This window comes from Muscardinus avellanarius (assembly GCF_963383645.1).
Source record: "Muscardinus avellanarius genome assembly, chromosome: 13".
NCBI classification, from domain to species: domain Eukaryota; kingdom Metazoa; phylum Chordata; class Mammalia; order Rodentia; family Gliridae; genus Muscardinus; species Muscardinus avellanarius.
Window position 1 is genome coordinate 73820223 of NC_137799.1, and position 18630 is coordinate 73838852.

Consider the following 18630-nt stretch of genomic DNA (forward strand, 5'->3'; position numbering starts at 1 on the left):
ATGTTACCGTTCTTATGGCATTTTATTAAAGCATAGTTTACATACAGTTTTAAGTTTATATTTAAATATCAAATAGAGTCAAATGATGCTTGTTTTTTTATGTTTTAGTTTTTTGTTGTCAAAACTCAGGAATTTTTTAAAAAATTGTGGTGAAAAACACATAGTATTAAATTCACCATTGGCAACAATGTCTGTCCCAACTATTTTGAGCTTGTTTTATAAAATATGAGCTATAATGTATTGCTTTAAATACTTAAAAATCCTAGCCAGGCATGGTGGTGCACACATGTAATTCCAGTACTTGGGAAGCTGAGACAAGAGGATCATAGGTTCGAAACCAACCTCAGCAATGTAGTAAGGCTCTTAGCAACTAAGCAAGACTATTTCCCAATAAAAAATAAAACAGATCTAGGGTACATCTCAGAGATAGAAGGCCCCTGGGTTCCATCCCCAGTACCACACTCCAATCAATCAATCAATCAATCAATCAATCATTAAATTAAAAAAATTAAAAAGCCATGTGTGGTGGCACACATTTATAATCTCAGCACTTGGGAGGCTGAGAAATCAGCATCGCAGGTTCAAGGACAGCCTTCACAAGTAGTGAGATTCTCATCAACCTAGCAAGCCCCTGTTCGAAAATAAAAATAGGTCTGGGGGTGTAACTTGGAGGTAGAATGCCCCTGGGCTCAATTCCCAGTAAACCCCCCCCCCCCACACACACAAATCTTAAATTCATTTTGGCAATGTCCTCTCTGTCATATGTAGAAGGAACTGAGTTTTTCTGAGTTTTAGAATACCAATTAATCTTTTCTCTCATTCAAATCATTTTCCCCGTAACTCTGACCTACTTTACTTTTACTGTTGATGACTGTTTTAGGGCAGCTAGAAACGGTGGTCATGTGATTCATGGGTTAACTTTTTAACCTTCTGTCTAGGGTACAGTACTACTTCTTCAGGCGTTTTGCATGGACATTTGAAATAAGGAGGGTGAATTTCTAAGTGCAAAGATTTCTAAGTGTGACCAGTAACTTCATTTCAGCCACGGTGAGCAGGGAGCGGAGCCAGCTGTCACAGCGCTTGCTTAGGTTTGAGTTGCTAGAAATACATTGACAGAATCCCATTTTATCTCTTTTTCTCCAGACTTTGAGTCTGCCAGAGCTAACAATGGATGTCCAAACAGTTTACAGTGGCTGATACAATGAACAAAGGGTTTCAGTGTTCGGAGAAGAGAAAATAGAGCTGGAGGGAACTTCTCCTGGGCAGTGACCTAATTCACCCCCTCAGCAAAAAAGCTTGGGTTTAAATATAAATATAACATTTGTATATGTGTATATGTAAATATGTGTGCATATGTGTTTATGTTTATATTTACATTTACACTTTATATTTATGTGTGTGTTTAGCTGTGCTGGGGACTGAATCCAGGACCTTGTTGGTGCTAGGCAAAATGGTCTTTTACTAGCCAGGCATCATAATCCCTGTGCTTGGGAGGCCGAGACAGGAGGATTGCGCAGGTTTGAAGCCAGCCTCAACTAGTTAGTGAGGCTCTCAGCAGCTTAGTGAGAGCCTGTTTCTAAATAAAATATAGCGCCGGGCGTGATGGCGCACACTTGTAATCCCAGCATTTGGGAGGCTGAGACTGGAGGATCGTGATTTGTGGACAGCCTCAGCTACTTAGGCCCTCTGCAACTCAGTGAGACCCTGTTTCAAAATAAAGAATAAAAAATTGGGCAGGGGTGTAGTTTGGAGGTCAAATGCCTCTGGGTTCCATCCCCAGAACGGCAAAAACAAAACAAAATAAAAACAAATAAAATATAAAATAGGGCTGGGAGTATAGCCTGGAGGTAGAAGGCCCCTGGGTTCCATCTCCATTACCCCCTTTCCCCAAAAAACTTTAAAAATCCTCCCAAATTTTCTATTATTGAGCCACACCCCAGCCCTAAGTATTATATTTCTGCCCCAGATGTCTGTAGTACAATTGGAGGAGGGAGCAGGTGATCCCCCCTCTCCCGCACTGGGGATTGAACCCAGGGACATTCTACCTCCAAGCTACACCTCCAGTCCTATTTTATTTTTATATTTTTGTTTTGAAACAGGGTTTTGCTATATTTTTGATGGTCTCAGTGAATTGCTGAAGCTGTTCTTGAACGTGTGACTCTCCAGTCTCAGCTTTCAAAGTACTGGGATTAGCCGGGCGTGGTGGCGCACACTTGTAATCCCCGCGCTTGGGAGGCAGAGACAGGAGGATCGCGCAGATTCGAAGCAGCTGGCTTAGGAGACCCTGTTTCCAAATAAAAATATAAAAAGTAGGTCTGGGAGTGTAGCCCAGAAGTAGAAGGGTTTCCAGGAACCCCAGTACCACCAAAAACCCCCCCCAAAACCCCAAAAACAAAGAACTGGGATTATAGGTGTGTGCCATCATGCTTAGTTTGCTTTGTGTATTTTTACATATAACAAATTTTTTGACAACACCCTTTAATTTTATTTATTGATTGATTGATTCTGCCTCCAAGCTAAACCCTTAGTCCTACTTTATTTTTATTTTGAAATAAGGTCTCACTTAGTTGTGGCGGGCCTCTTTAAGTTACTAAGTTGTGGAGGGCTTCACTAAGTTGCTTAGGCTGGCATCGAACCTGTGATCTTCCTGACTCATCCTTCCAAGTACTGAGATTACAAGTGTGTGCCACCTCACCTGACTAAATCCTTTTAAGAAAACGAATCAAGTTCTGGCAGAAACGGAGACTTCACAAAAGTTAGGGACTTAAGGTAAAGAGTGCCATCATGTCTTCCTCTTCCTGTGTCCTGGGAGTTCCCACTATTAGTCACCTGCTTTTTTTTTTTTTTTTTTTTTTTTTTTCGTACTGGGGGGTGGAACCCAGGTGCTTTCTACCTCCGGGCTACATCCCCAGCCCTATTTTATAATTTATTTGGAAACAGGGTCTCACAGAGTTTGCAAAGGGCCTCACTAGTAGCCGAGGCTGGCTTCGAACCTGTGCGATCCTCGTGTCTCCGCCTCCCAAGCAGGGATTACAAGCATGCGCCACCACGCCCGGCTGTCACCTGCTTTTTAAAGATAAATTTCTTTGTGGGCTTTCTGCTGAAAAATGTGGAGAAACAGAACTAGGTTAAAAATAGAACTACTCCAGGCACAGTAGCACGCAGCAGGAGTCTTGGTTCCTCAGAAGGCCGAGGCAGGAGGCTCATCCAGAGCTCAGAAGTTTGAGGGTAGGCTGGCGACATAGTGAGTTCCTTGTCTGAAAAAATAGAGAAATAAGTGAAAGTAGGTAAGGCATTGCTAAATTTCAGAATATTTTGTTTGCAATTTACTTTATCCAGAAAAAAAAATTAGCAATTGTTAGAAGTTAATTTTATGGCATTAAAAAAAGACACGTGCTGGGTGTGGTGGCACACGCTTGTAATCCCCGCGCTTGGGAGGCAGAGACAGGAGGATCGCACTGGTTCGAAGCCAGCCACGCTGGCGAAAGAAACCCTGTTTCAAAAATATAAAATAGGTCTGGGAGTGTAGTCCGGAGGTAGAAGGGCTTCCAGGAACCCCAGTACCACACACACACACACACACACACACACACACACACACACACACACACACAAAGACACGTGTTTGAACATTGTTTGGCAAAGCTATTTTACTTTTTTTTTTTTTTTTTTCCCCAAAAAAGGGTGCTCCCAGGTATGGGAGAGCACCTGACAAGAGCCCGGTGGGCCTTACGTTCCTGCCCCAAAGCTCCTGTGCTGAACCCCTATTGGTGGGAGTTACATCTTCACATTCTTCCTGGTCAGCTACAGGGGAGCGCAGGGGAGAGGTTGACACCTGCAATCTCTCCCTACCAGGCTACAAAATAGCTTTTTTTTGGGTGGGTCTGGGGATGGAACCCAGGGCCATTTGACCTCCGAGCTGCACCCCTTGTCCTATTTTTTATTCTTTATTTTGAAACAGGGCCTCACTAAATAGCTGAGGCTGGGTGTGAACCACAATCCTCCTGTCTCAGCCTCCCAAATGCCATGCACCACCCACCACGCCCGGCTCAAGATGAGCTTTTAAGTTAAACTATTCCTTTGACAGAAAAGAACATTCTACCTCCAAGCTACATACATCCTTAGGCTTTTTAAAATTTTTTGTTTTGAAACAGGGTCTTGTCAGGTTGCTGAGAGTCTTGCTATATTGCTGATGGTGTCCTTGAACCTGTGACCCTCCTATTTCTGCCTCCCAAGTACAGGGATTACAGATATGGGCTACCATGCCCAGCTGTGCTCCTTATTATTAACTACAGAGAATCTTTGCAGTTAGTGTGCGCTGCCTGGAAGACTTTCTCTTGCCTATTAATAGAATCAAGCAAAGAAGTGTACACATGCATCTATGTGGAGGGGAATCTCCTGGTTTAGTGGTAAGTTCCAAGCAATTACATTCTTCTGAATTGTCTTTGAGGATGATTGGATGATTAAATATAAATGTTGACCTGATTGGGTTATTATATCCCAGGAGTGAAACCCCCTACTTTAAAAAAAGAAAAAAAAAAAAACTCCAACAGGTATCTATCTCTTAAACTATCAGACTTTCTTTGGCTTTATATTTAGAATAATAATTTATGCAGTGAAGTGTCATAGGAACTGGGATGCTTTTGTTTCTGGCACTTGGTGTCTTGACCGTTCTAACTTGAATATACTGGGCATGTTAGTGAAGTCGGCTATGTTATCTTCCAACAATATAAGCTTTTTGATTGGGAAGAGCTTAATCACAACAATTGCTTGGAAACAATGTACTGCAGAAAAAGGCCTCGGATATAAACTTGAGTGCATGTGTTTAAACTCTGGGGAGAGCCGTGTTTCCAGTGAGGGGCCTGGATTCTGCTTAGTTGGGGGGGGTGTTGTGTGATCAATGCTTCGGGGCGGGTCTGGTTCTTTGCATAGGCCTGGCTTTGCATAGTTGCCCAGTAAACTAGGGTAAAAGGAAGAGAAAGGAAAAGGTGTGAACCAGAGGGCTGGAATGTGATGATAAACTCCTGGGTGCTTACTCCCTCCTCCTTTATGGTGCTAGGGATGGAATCCAGGGGCATTCTACCTCCAAGCTACACCGTCAGCCCTAATTTTTTATTCTTTATATTTTGAAACAGGGTCTAAGTTGCAGAGGGCCTCACTAGGTAGCTGAGGCTGGCCTCTAACCCCATCCTCCTGTTTCAACCTCCCAAAAGCTGGGATTACAAGGGTGCACCACCACACCCAGCTCCTCCCCCTCCCTCTTTTTGCTAAATTGCTGGGGCTGGGTGGTATGTGCCACCGCAGCCAGCTCTGTACCTTCTTTTTTAACTGACATCTAAAAACTGTACATATTTTTTGGGTACCAAGTGATGTTTGAATACAGGACACATTGTCTCTCTCACTGCACCCCTCCAAGCCTCCAAGAAGCGCTTTGCAGGAGGCTTGGCAATGGTTTGAACCTGCAGCTTTGTGGATTTTTGTTTTGTTTTGTTGCCGCCGGGAATGAATCCAGGGCTTTGCACATGCTAGCTAAGAATTCTGCCACAGCACTACATCCCCAGCCCTATAAAACTTGTTTTTAAAATTTTGAAGCAGGGCCTCCATCACTTGCTCAGGCTGGCCTTGAACTTGCAGTCCTCCTGCCTCAGCCTCCTGAGTAGCTGGGACTATAGATGTGCGCCCCCACACCGGGTAGGGACCTGCAGTTTTGTAGTACTGGACCCATGAATCTGAAGTACACATGCTAGAGCTGGGGAGCAGCTCTGAGGCCGTGTCCCCAGTTTCTACAGATGTTACCGGTATGTTGGGGACAGGCACCCAGTTCAGTTCCCAGGTGCTCCCAGGAGGACTCTGTACAGGCCTAATCAGATGCCCATAGGGTCTGGGAGGGCCCAGTAGCTCAGAAGTAGAAATGCTGCTGAATTCAGTACTCAGGAACTAAAAGAGAGAGAGGGGGAGAGAGAGGGAGAGAAAAGAACCCCTTCGTGTTTCTTTAGAGTCAAAGTGCACCTCTTTTGATTTGTTTCTGTGGTAGTGGGTAGTTAATTCAGGGGCATTCTACCCCTGAGCTACACTCTGAGCTCACTTTTATTTTGAAACAGGGTCTTGCTAGGTTGATGAGAGTCTCACTGTGTGCTGAGGCTATCCTCCCACCTGTGGTCCTCCAGTCTCAGCCTCCCAAGTTCTGGAATTACAGGCTTGTGCCACCGTGCCCCACTTATTTTTTATTTGGAAGCAGAGTCTCCCTAAGTTGCTGAACCTGTGATCCTCCTGGCTCAGCCTCCCAAGTGCTGGGATTATAGGTGTGTGCCACCATGCCAGAAATACAGTGTGTCCCTTAAAACATCAAATAGCTCCGGGAAGTTTAGGCTATCAGACACTCACAGTTAGTGTGAAGTAGATCGGTCAGATTCTTCTAATACCTAGCTGCAAGCAATGCCTTGTTACAGTGAGAGTTTCAATGAGAGATAAAGACTGGGAATTTGGAAGCCAGGACATTTTGGTGACTGACCAGGTATTGTGGAGTACCAGGTGTTGGTTTGGGGACTGGGTTCTGGGAGGAAGAAGCTGAAATCCAGAGCATCTAGCCTGGGGCAGAGGAAGTTCTCTGTGTTGTGTTGGACATATTTCTTCTGTATATCTTTCCCCATACATGTGCTGGGAAGGATTTAAATCTAGACTTTGGTTGTATATTTTTCCCCCTGAAGCTGGATTAGGGTGCTGCTGTCTCTTCCGCCACAGCCCCCCACTGCGCGGTTCTTCCTCAGGACCCAGGGCCAGCCTCAGTGGGGTAGTTGTTTCTAAGCACAGTCTAAGGTTGCTTCTGGTGCCCGCTTGCCTGTGACACCTGGTGGACCTATAGTTCTGACAGATTCTGCGCTGGATGTGGTAGTGCATCTTTTTTTTTTTTTTTTTGGTGGTACCGGGGCTCCTGGAAGCCCGTCTACCTCCTGGCTACATTCCCAGACCTATTTTATTTTTATTTGGAAACAGGGTCTCCTAAGCCAGCGCGCGCGGCTGGCTTCGAACCTGCGCGATCCTCCTGTCTCCACCTCCCAAGCTTGGGAATTACAAGCACGCGCCACCACGCCTAGCAAGGGCACGCATTTTTCCGAGCCCACCTCGCAGGTGACAGCGTGTTTTGGTGAACAGGCACCGGCACACCCATTCTCCATGACAGGCCCACGCACACGCGTAGGCTAGGGCTTAGCAAACTGCTTCCAGCTGCTTGGTAGCCTTTGCCCCCTGCCCACTAGCTAAGCACTGTCGTGATGATGATGATGATGATTGTTGCTAGGGATTGAGTCCAGAGGCATTCTGCCTCCAAGCTACACCTCCAGCCCGATTTTTAAATGTTTATTTGGAAACAGGGTCTCACTAGGTTGCTGAGAGCCTCACTAAGTTGCCAAGGCTGGCTTTGAACCTGCGATCTTCCTGTCTCAGCCTTCCAAGTACTGAACTTACAAGTGCGCACTATCATGCCTGGCATCCTCATGTTTTTAAATGGTTACGTTGTGCTGTGCTTTGTGCTTTCAGGCATTATGGGGGTCTTGGAACACTTCCCCCAGCAGACAGGTAGGAACCACGACCTATGGTTATTCTCATTTTCACCCCTTGGCCCTCCCCACTTAAAATATTCACTCTCTAGCCGGGCGTGGTGGCGCACGCTTGTAAGCCCCACACTTGGGAGGCTGAGACAGGAGGATCGCACGGTTCAAAGCCAGCCTCAGCTACTTAGTGAGGCTCTCAGCAACTTAGTGAGACCCTGTTTCCAAATAAAATAGAAAAAAGGTCTGGGAGTATAGTCCGGAGGTAGAAAGCTTCTGGGTTCCACCCCCAGTACCACCACCAAAAAAAAATCACTCTCTGCTCCTTTAGCTGGCCCTTGGGGATCCCGTACCCCCTAGAGCAGTGCATTGGTTTCTCGCCTGTTCTTTGGGGATCTGGGAATAGAGACGGTCAGGACACCCTGCTGCGGAGGCCGCACCTATCCATGGGCCATCTTGGCTGTAGAAAGAAAAAGGGGCAGGGTTGGTTGTGCTTAAGTGCTGGAGGCTGTTTCTGGTTTCAGGCTAGGAAACTGACCAGATAACAGGGGCCCCTTGAGAAGGGTGTAGGTTTCTTCTGGGCTAAGCGGTGATATTACATAAGAAAATGTGGTGGAAGTATACCTCAAAGCACGCTTTCTTTTCTAGGATGGAGAAAAGCCATACAACTGAGATGTCCCACTGGGTTTTCGATGTCCTTGCCTCTGGATTCCAACTTCGGGCCTTATATTGTTTGTTATGTTTCTAGGTTGTTGGCTATTTCATTTTCAGACAATTCATTACTTCCTGTCAGAGGAAACTTTAGAGGAACAGTAAAGTACACCAGGCTGGGCTCAGAGTCTTAGAGGAATGTTCGACAGAAGAACTAGTGGTGTCGTGTTCCTCTGGCTCGGCTTAGAAGGGCTTTGGGCTCAGGCACATCTCAGGGACTGACACCCCGGCCCAGTGAGCAGTCATGGTTCTCTGTACATCCTAATAACAAATGTCACTCTGGAAGCAGGAGCTGTATTGTGTCATTCTGAAGATAGAGATTTATTTATTTATTTAGTTAGTTATTGGTACTGGGGGTGGAACTCAGGGGCTTTCTACCGCCAGGCTGTACTCCCAGATCTGTTTTATATTTTATTTGGAAACAGGGTCTCACTAAGTTGCTGAGAGCCTCACTAAGTAGCTGAGGCTGGCTTCGAACCTGTGTGATCCTCCTGTCTCAGCCTCCCAAGCGTGGGGATTACAAGCGTGCGCCACCACGCCCGGCTTTATTTATTTATTTTGTGTTAACTCGTGTCTTTTATTAACCCATACACAATTACTTGTCTTCTGGTTTGTTGAAGCAGTAAGTCAGGCAACACTGTCACAATATTGTCTGTCAAAGTGGCTCGCCATAAACACTCCAGCACCACATTCATCTGACGGGCACTCCCGGAGAAGACCACTAATTTTACCGTTTTCATCCACCTTAGAGTATTTTAGGACAGCCATCTTAACCTTCTTTCTCTCATGCTTATTCTTCTTGGGAGTGGTGTAAGACTTCTTCCTTTTCTCAGCACCACCACGAAGCCTCAACACAAGACCGAGGGTGGACTTCTTTGGGATGTTGTTGTCAGACAAAGTGCATCCAGATGCTTACCAGCAAATAGCAGTCTTTGCCGATCAGGAGGAATTCCTTCCTTATCCTGGATCTTGGCCGTTGTATTTCCTATAGTATCTGAAGGTTCAGCCTCGAGCGTGATGGTCTTCCCCCGAGAGGGATGGTCTTCCCCTGTGAGGGTTTTCACGAAGATCTGCATCTTGGCGGTGGATGGCAGACCTGGAAGCTTGGGACTCGTTTTGAAAGCTCAGTGCAGCTGGATGTGGTGGACCACCCTTGTAACCCCAGCATTCGGGAGGCTGAGATAGGAGGATCCCGGTTTGTGGACATCTTCAGCTACTTAGGCCCTTTGCAACTCAGTGAGACCCTGTTTAAAAATAAAAGAATAAAAAAATAGAGCTGGGGGTGTATCTCAGAGGTAGAATGCCTCTGGGGTTCCATCCCCAGTAGGGGGCCGGGACCCACAGTGCACAGTAGATGCACATAATCTGAAGGAGCAGTCTTTTTAAAATATATCACTGTTGACTATTTTAGAGGGGGGGCTTACATTAGTAATAGAAGCACCCCTCCTTTGTGTATTACTTTGCAGTTTACAAAACACCCAGGTAAGATTCTCATTTAGTTCTCACAGGAATCCTGTCCGTGGGATGCTCAGAGAATTCCAGGCGCAGATAGCTGGTTAGTGACATCCAGGGCCTGGAACGACTTAGCAGCTGGAGAAGGCTTGGTGTGTTGTGTTCTCTGCTCCTCAGCGCCCCCCAGCACCCAGGGGAAACAAAAGCTTGTCACCTTCTCAAATGCAGAAGTCCTTACTTGAATTTTCTTGAAATAGACAGGTGTTGGTGGGCTTGTACATCTTTCAGATGAGTAGTTCTTTTTTAAAAAGTTTTCTTTTATGGTACTGAGGGTTGAATCCAGGGAATGATCCACCTCTGAGCTACATCCCAACCCTGTTTTAGTTTTTATTTGGAAATAGAGTCTTGCTAAGTCGCTAAGAGCCTTGCTAAGCTGCTGAGGCTGGCTGCGAACCTGCGATCCTCCTGTCTCAGCCTCCAAGTACTGCTGACCAAGATCCTTTCTGAGACCCAGGCCCATCTATCTCCTGGTGGCTACATCTGCCTCCCTCTGCACCCAGCTGGTTGGTCTTTTCTGTCCTCCCTCCAGGGGCCACATCACATTCTCTGCTTCCTCAGGAGCCCTGAGAAGGAAAGCCACCTCGATTTCCCTGCAGCGGTCCTGTTCTAGACCTTTCTGTGCTTTCTCATCATACTTTTTAGTTTCATAGTTGCTGAATGGTTCCTTGTCCTATGCCTGATCCCTGTTGGCCTATGAACTTCATGTTTCTTATAGATGCTCCTCCACTCCCATGGGGTCATATCCTAAGTTGACAGTGTTATTAAGCCAGGCATGGTGGCGCATGCCTGTAACCCCAATACTTGGCAGGCTGAGACAAGAGCGTCTCAGGTTCAAGGCTAGCCTCAGCAACTTAGCAAGCTCTTGTTTAAAAAAAAGAAAAGAAAGAAAAGAAAAGAAAAAAAGGGCTGGGGGAATCGCCCAGAGGTAGAATGATTGCCCTTGGGTTTGAACCCCAGTACTGAAAAACAAAAACAAAATCAGAAAGTGCCATAATTAAACAGTGTATGTAATCCCCTGACCTACCCTGCACGGCGGCTTAGCAGAGAACCCTGGTGCTGATCTTCTCCAGGCTGAGAAGGAACGGGGAGGGCGTGTCCTCCTGCCACACACGGTAGCCATACTGTAGGAAAAGATGTGAGACCAGAGTCTGAAGTGAGGGGTCCACTGTGTTACTTTCCCATCAATGAAAAGTTGTCATTGAACCAGGCCCGTTTTGCCCAACACAGTGTGCAATCACTAACACCACGATTGTGCAAAACTCACAGCACAAGCCTCAACTCTGTCTCCCTGTGGGTGGGGTTTAGAGGCCTGGCTGTCCAGGGCGCGGGGAGAGGGGGGGAGGTCATGAGAGCCAAGGAAACGTGCATGGCCTGTGCTCTATGCGTGCGAAATCACACTTCATGGCTCTTCACAGGACACAAAATTTGAAAATGGTGGCGTTACCAAGACCCGCAGGTACAGGTTTTGGTCCTCTGACGCCTGCATGGGCCCCAGTGAGGGGAGGTGGGTTCAACTGGTTTGAGCTGCACAAGTCTCCCTCCAAATTCCTGCAAAACAAACCATAAGTGACCATACATCAGAGGATCTATTTATTATTCAAACAACTTCTCAATTTAGTGGTAAAAGCAAGTAACTGGGAGCGAACCTAATGGGCCTCCTCAGGTTTTCCCTCAGTTTCAAAGTAAAAGAATTCTTTTTTTTTTTTTTTTTTTGGTGGTACTGGGGTTCCTGGAAGCCCTTCTACCTACGGGCTACACTCCCAGACCTATTTTTACATTTTTTTATTTGGAAACAGGGTCTCCTAAGCCAGCGCGCGCGGCTGGCTTCGAACCTGCGCGATCCTCCTGTCTCTGCCTCCCAAGCGCGGGGATTACAAGCGTGCGCCACCACGCCCGGCAAAGTAAAAGAATTCTTAAGCCGGTGAGCATCTGTGTACGCTCCAATGCTCTGTATAAAACCGGATGCAGAAGCGGTACTGATTGAATGAACTGTGGAACAGATTCCATTTATTATTATTATTTTTTATTTTTTGGCACTGAGGATTGAACTCAGGGGCATTCTACCTTGGAGTTACACCCCCCGCTTTATTTTTTATTCTTTATTTTGAATTGCCGGGCGTGGCGCACATTGTAGAGGACCTCACTAAGATGCTGAGCTGGCTGAGACCCTGCGATCTTCCCGCCTCAGCCTCCCGAGTACTGGGATTACCGATGCGCACCACCAGCTCGGCGGGATTCCACTTTCTAACCGAAAGTGTCTAACTCCTAAAGCGCTATCTCCTGGAAACTGTTCTGCCGCACCAGCTAGGTCCAGAGATCAACAATTGGAACGAGCTGTCAATTCCTAGGAATCTTAGATTCACTGAGTTTCCCCACAGTACTCAGAGGAGGATCTGAAGCTCCATAGGGAACTACGAACTCCCTGATCGCTTTGTGTTAAGGAACATTTTGTGTGTGTTCTGCCTTTATTTCTCCACTATCCCGTAAATTTATCTTAGCTTTTTGTAAGAGCTATAGTTGAAGGGTTTTATTATAGTTATTAAAATCCATTTTTAATTTTCCCTAAGTTACATTTTGAATTTTTTAATTTGACGGAAAATGTCAACTTTTTAATTTTTGCACCACGGCGCCACCTAGTGGATTCTACATCTGTTACACGCATGGGTCTTTTTTGCTGACTTCCTGAACACGAATTCCGCAAAAGGGAAAAAGTTGAATTTGGTTTTTTTATGTTTTAAGATCAGATACTCTCTCTTTTAATAATTTTTGTTAATAGGCAAGGATGATTTTCTTTTGAGAAACCCAATACTGTGTAATTCAGAATTTAAAAATATATTGCCCCTACCACATACACCTGTAATCCCAGTACTTGGGAGGCTGAGACAGGAAGATCACAGGTTGGAGGCCAGCCTCAGTAACTTAGCAAGACCCTGTCACAAAAAAAGGGGGTGGGCTGTGGGTGTAGCTACAAGGTAAATGCTCCTGGGTTCAATTCCCAGTACCCACCCCCAGAAAAAAGTATGTATCTATCTCTGTATGTCTGAAATTTCCCATGTTATCAGTAAAGGAAAACAATGTAAAGACTGCCACTTTAACTAGTTTATATAATAATGGCGTACAAGTTACTACGTAAAAGAATAAAGTCTTGTTTCTAAGTTTAGAAAGAAGGCTGTTCCAAACATCTGAACTTCTTACTTTTTTAAGTTTTGTCACAGGGAAAAAGTTAGGAGACGCCTAACTGCTTAGGTGTGGCTTGCCCCTGTGTCTGCTCGGTTTTCTGCCTCATAATGGCCAGCAAAGCGTGTTGATTCGCATTTCGTTGCTTTCAGTAGCTGGGCTTTGGCCCCTGCATGGCGGCTGTCTGGGAGGTTGACAGAGGAAACCTCACCTTTCCCCTTCCTGTCTCTGGTCTTTACCGCCCCCTCCCCTTGCTGGGTGTGTTCCAGAATGACCAGCAGTTCTTTGTTTTTCTCTCTGGGTTTTCTAATGGCGTACTGTGCACTCATCCTTGTGCAAAGTGTCCCGGTGCTAAAACACATGCAAACACATCCCTGCTGGGGTGGGTTCAGTGCAGAGTGCCTGCCTAGAATGTGCCAGGCCCTGGGTTTGATTTCTAGTACTGACAAAACAAAAACAAAAAGCAACAAAAAACATGGCAGTTATCCAGTTTATGATATCTTAATTTATTTTTTGTGGAACGGGGGATTGAACCCCAGAAGCATTATACCCACAGGCTACACCCCCAGCCCACTTTTTTCAAATTAAATGTAGTTTATTTTTATTCAAAATTTCATATACAAAGTTAAGTTTAAGAAAATATAACATATGAGCCGGGCGTGGTGGTGCACGCTTGTAATCCCCGCGCTTGGGAGGCTGAGACAGGAAGATCACACAGGTTCGAAGCCAACCTCAGCTACTTAGTGAGGCTCTCAGCAACTTAGTGAGACCCTGTTTCCAAATAAAATATAAAATAGGTCTGGGAGTGTAGCCTGCAGGTAGAAAGCCTCTGGGTTCTACCACCGAAAGAAAGAAAGAAAGAAAGAATAACAGGGTCTCAGTAAGTTGCTGAGAGCCTCACTAAGCAGCTGAGACTGGCTATGAACCTGCAATCTTCCTGTCTCAGCCTCCCAAGTGCTGGGATTACAGGTGTGCGCCACCACGCCCAGAAGATTAAGTGAAGTTTAACTTTACTGAATTCACTTCACTTAATCCGGTCCCTCAGTTGCAGTGGCCACATGCGGCTGGCGGCTTGCGTGTGGACAGTGCAGCTGCAGGACACGGTGCAGGCATAATGTTCTGGGGAGGGCGGTGCTAGGGAGCCCTCCTCAGACTCTAACGTGCAGATTCTTCATGGGGGGCTAGTTATAGTGTGTATTCATCTGTCTGGTTGGAGACTGGGTTCGAGATAATCTGCATTTTTTTTAATGATATTGGGGGTGGAACCCAGAGGCTTCCTACCTCTGGGCTATACCCCCGGACCTATTTTCTGTTTTATTTGGAAACAGGGTCTCACTAGTTGCTGAGAGCCTCACTAAGTAGCTGAGGCTGGCTTCGAACCTGTGCGAGCCTCCTGTCTCAGCCTCCCAAGCGTGGGGATTCCAAGCGTGTGCCACCACGTTCAGCTTATAAATCTGCCTTTCTAACAAGCTCCCAGCTGTGCGTAATGCAAGAGTGAGTTTCTTTTAGCCTCCATTTATCCCCCAATTCCAAAAGGAATGGCCTGTCTTCAGGCTCTGGCCTCTGTACAGCTTCCTATGGGCATAACTGGCCCCTGGCCTCCGGCGAGTCACTGCTGTCCTTCTGAGCATCCTCCGGGCGGTGTGGGCCTGGGAGGCCTCGGTTGACTTTGAGTGTGTCACGCAGGTTTAACTGAGCAACTCTAATGATTGCTTTTCAAGCCTACCTTTGACAAAGCAGTTTATAATTTTCTCTATCTTGTGACCTATTATGGGGTTTGTATGTATGTTTGTTTTTTTAAAGTGAAGGTATGTTTTCATGTTGTATGGGCTGAGTCAGAGGTAAAATCACAGGGTAGGCAGGACTGCATCTTTGTTGCCAAATTAGCACCTTCCTTTTGCCTTATTAATGGCTTCTTTATAATTACAAATAAGGCCTGTTAATTATATCTGTAACTCAGTGTACCAAAACTATGAGCACAGAGGCCTTCACTGTAATTACCTGGTGTGTGTGTGTGTGTGTGTGTGTGTGTGTGTGTGTGTGTATACACAGAACATCTTTTTTTTTTTTTTGCAGTACTGGAGATGGAACCCAGGGGCATTCTACCTCTGAGCTGCACCCCCAGCCTTTATTTTGAAACAGGGTCTCACTGAGTTGCAAAAGGGCTATGTAGCGGAGGCTTTCCGGGAACCTTGATCCTCCTGTCTCAGCCTCCTGAATGCTAGGGTCACAAGTGTGTGCCACCATGTCCAGCTGACCCTGAACATCTTATTAAAATCACTCTCATGCAGACCTGGATCCAGTTGTGACCAGCTCCTGGTCACAAGAGTCTTATTATAGCAAGTTTCTTAAGGTAGGTGTGTGTGTATTTCTAGAAATTGAACCTAGAGGCATTCTACCTCTGAGCTACATCCTAGGTCTGTTTTATTTTTGATTTTGAAACAGGATCTCACTAAGTTGCTGAGCACCTCACTAAGTAGCTGAGGCTGGCTTTGAACCTGCGCGATCCTCCTGTCTCAGCCTCCTAAGTACTGCTATTACAAGCATGTGCCACCAAACTTGGCAATTAGTTGCTTTAAGGAAGAAAACTAATTGAGCTAATTTCCTGCCATGTGTGTGTGTGTGTGTGTGTGTGTGTGTGTGTGTGTGTGTGAGAGAGAGAGAGAGAGAGAGAGAGAGAGAGAGAGACAGACAGACAGACAGACAGACAGACATAGCAGCTTCTTTATATTTGGCAGGCTTATTTATTTATTTATTTATTCATTTATTTATTTTGGTGGTACTTGGGTTCCTGGAAACCCTTCTACCTCCGGGCTATACTCCCAGACCTATTTTATACTTTTTATTTGGAAACAAGGTCTCTTAAGCCAACACGGCTGGCTTCGGACCTACATGATCCTCCTGTCTCCACCTCCCAAGCATGGGGATTACAAGCATGCGCCACCATGCCTGGCTATTTTTTATTTTTTTAAATATATTTTTATTTGGTATTTTTATTTTTTTTTTATTTTTGCAGTACTGGGGGTTTTACCCAGGTGCATTCTACCTCTGAGCTACATCCCCAGCCCTATTTTTTATTTTTTATTTTGAAACAGTCTCACTATGTTGCAGAGGGCCTCACTAAGTAGCTGAGGCTGGCTGTGAACCTGTGATCCTCCTGTCTCAGCCTCCCAAGTACTGGGATTATATACACTACCATGCTCAGCTTTGGCAGGTGTTTTTAAATTGTGTCCAGTGAGCACAGTTTTGTCTAGATTCAGAGCAATTAAAATAAGACCAATAATTTCTGGGGGAAGAGAAAAAAACCACAAAACTCCTATTTCCAGCTAGAGGGAGCAGGCTGTGGTTTGCGTGTGCATCCTAGGCTAGTTAGCTGTTTATTTAGACACTCTCAGGATTTAAGTTGGTTTCTAAAATGATAAAACAAACAGAACATAAAAATACCAGGCCAGAGCTGGGCGTGGTGACACACACTTGTAATCCTAGTACTTGTGAAGCTGAGACAAGAGGATCACAGGTTCACAGCCAGCCTCAGCTACTTAGTGAGGCTTTCTGCAACTTAGTGAGACCCTGTTTCATTTTATTTTGTTTTATTTTATTTTATTTTATTTTATTTTTTTGTGGGTCTGGGGATGGAACCCAGGGGCATTAGACCTCCGAGCTACAGCCCCTGCCCTATTTTTTATTCTTTATCTTGAAACCAGGTCTCACTGAGTTGCAGAGGGCCTCACTAAGTAACTGAGGCTGTCCACGAACCGCAATCCTCCTGTCTCAGTCTCCCAAATGCTGGGATTACAAGCCTGCACTACCATGCCTGGCTGAGACCCTGTTTCAAAATAAAGAATAAAAAGTAAGGCTGGTGGTGTAGCTTGAAGGTAGAATGAATGCCCCTGGGGTTGATCCCCAGTTCCACACAAAAAAAAACAAAATAAAAATAAACACCAGGCCAAATCAGTTATGGTGGCACATGCTTGTAATACCAGTACTTGGGAAGCTGAGTTAGGAGGATCACAGGTTCAAAGCCAGCCTCAGCAACTAGGCTGTCCATTTCCAAATAAAAGATCAGACAGGGCTGGGGATATAGATGGGAGGTAGAATGCTCCTGGTTTCAATCCCCAGTAACTAAGTACTGACACACATCAGAGCAAACTTCATCCCCAAACCACTGGCCACTTATTGGGTGATGTTTTCCATGGCACCTGATCTGCGGGTGGGAGCGCGCTGGAAACTGCCAAGATTGCAATTAGTGCCCACTCCTTCCCTCCTTTCTTATTTTGTGCTGGGGGCCTCACTGAGCTGCACCCGCAGCCTCATCGGCTGCCTTACTCTCCCCTTCCTTCCTCCCTTCCTTCCTTCCTTCCTTCCATCCTCCCTCCCTCCCTCCCTCCCTCCCTCCCTCCCTCCCTCCCAGCTATCTGCCTAACATTTATCAAGTGTTCAGTGCACGGAAAGCATATGACATGTTCCACACGCAGAAAGCAACTCCTCCAGGGTGCAGCACCAGCTTCAGGTCCATCTCTGACCTTGTTGAGCTACACGACCCTCCTCCCCCTGGACTCAGTTTCCCTGCTTGTGCAGTGGGCCCAGCCACAGCTGACCCTCAGGGTGTGTGTGGCTTCCAAGAAAACTTCCAAAGCGCGCAGGCGCGGTGCCCTGTGCAGTCAGTGAGGTCCTTCCCTCGGTTCTCATCACCAGCTGGTCTCCTGTGTCCTGGGCCTCGGGAGGGCTTCTGAGGCTCCCAAGCTGTGGTCTAAGGTACTGCAAGCACGTGCATGCTGCGGATGTGGAATCCTGCCTGAGTAGTTAAACAGTGGACGCCGTAGCCACACCGAGCGCTGGCAGCATCCTGCACACACCTTGCACGCCATCACTCCTGGCTCTGAACGTGCCGTTGTTCCTTGTTGGCTGCCACCCCCGGACATGGTAGCCACCTTTCAGCATGGGGCTCCTCTGGGATTATGGGGACAGACGCCTCCCCACGGGTGGTGCTCACCTCTCTCCTCTCAGGCTTCAGCCCAGGTAATAACTCGTGCTTCTGTGGCTACGGCAGGTCATTTCATTTCCTTGCTAGTCACTTACCCTGTCCCAGCCCCACTCGGCCTGCTTTCTCCCATGAACACACCAAGCCTGTTTCCTACCGTAGGACCTTTGCTTGAGCTGTTCCCGCCCTGCAGAGCCATTCAGACTTTCTTACCATTCTTTCCTCTCTCCCATCCCGTGGCACATATTGCTACCTGAGGTGTAATATATGTGATATGCATTTGCTTGTTATCTGTTCCCTCTGCTAAAGGCCTTCCCTGTGAGGGAAGGGCTTTGGCTTGATCCCCCGCTGCCTGAGGTGTGTGTAGTACTCAGGCGGCTTCATAGAACGAGCGAGCCTTGTACATTCTGCTGCTGCAGGTGCACCGAGTTATAATGACCTCCACTGAATAGCTCCACTACCTTAGCGTAATTTGTCTTCAACTCACAGGCTGGGGCATTTGGTTGCTGGTTGGTGCTTCTTAGATAAATAAGCATGGAAATTAGTATTCTCTGAAAAGGTACATCCTTGAACCTGTTAGGTCTTCGTGGAGGCAGCCGTCCACCCCACGTCCTTTGCTGTGCAGGTGGAGCCGCGGGTTGGAACAGGCTGTTCTGATGTTCTGTGCTGAGTGCTGAGTGCTGTTCTCTTCTGGACACCCTC

The 18630-nt window shown here is 46.4% G+C and overlaps 1 protein-coding gene and 1 pseudogene across 5 annotated transcripts in view; one reads left to right on the plus strand and one right to left on the minus strand.

Annotated features, from left to right (window-relative positions):
- The window catches only part of TJP2 (tight junction protein 2), a gene marked incomplete at both ends in the record, with an annotated part of 93110 nt that overhangs the window by 12151 nt on the left and 62329 nt on the right, over positions 1 to 18630 (plus strand). The gene's annotated exons all lie outside the window — the stretch shown is intronic.
- Positions 8854 to 9334, minus strand: LOC308272681 (ubiquitin-ribosomal protein eS31 fusion protein-like; annotated as a pseudogene). Its single transcript has one exon. The product of its transcript is annotated as a ubiquitin-ribosomal protein eS31 fusion protein-like (transcript).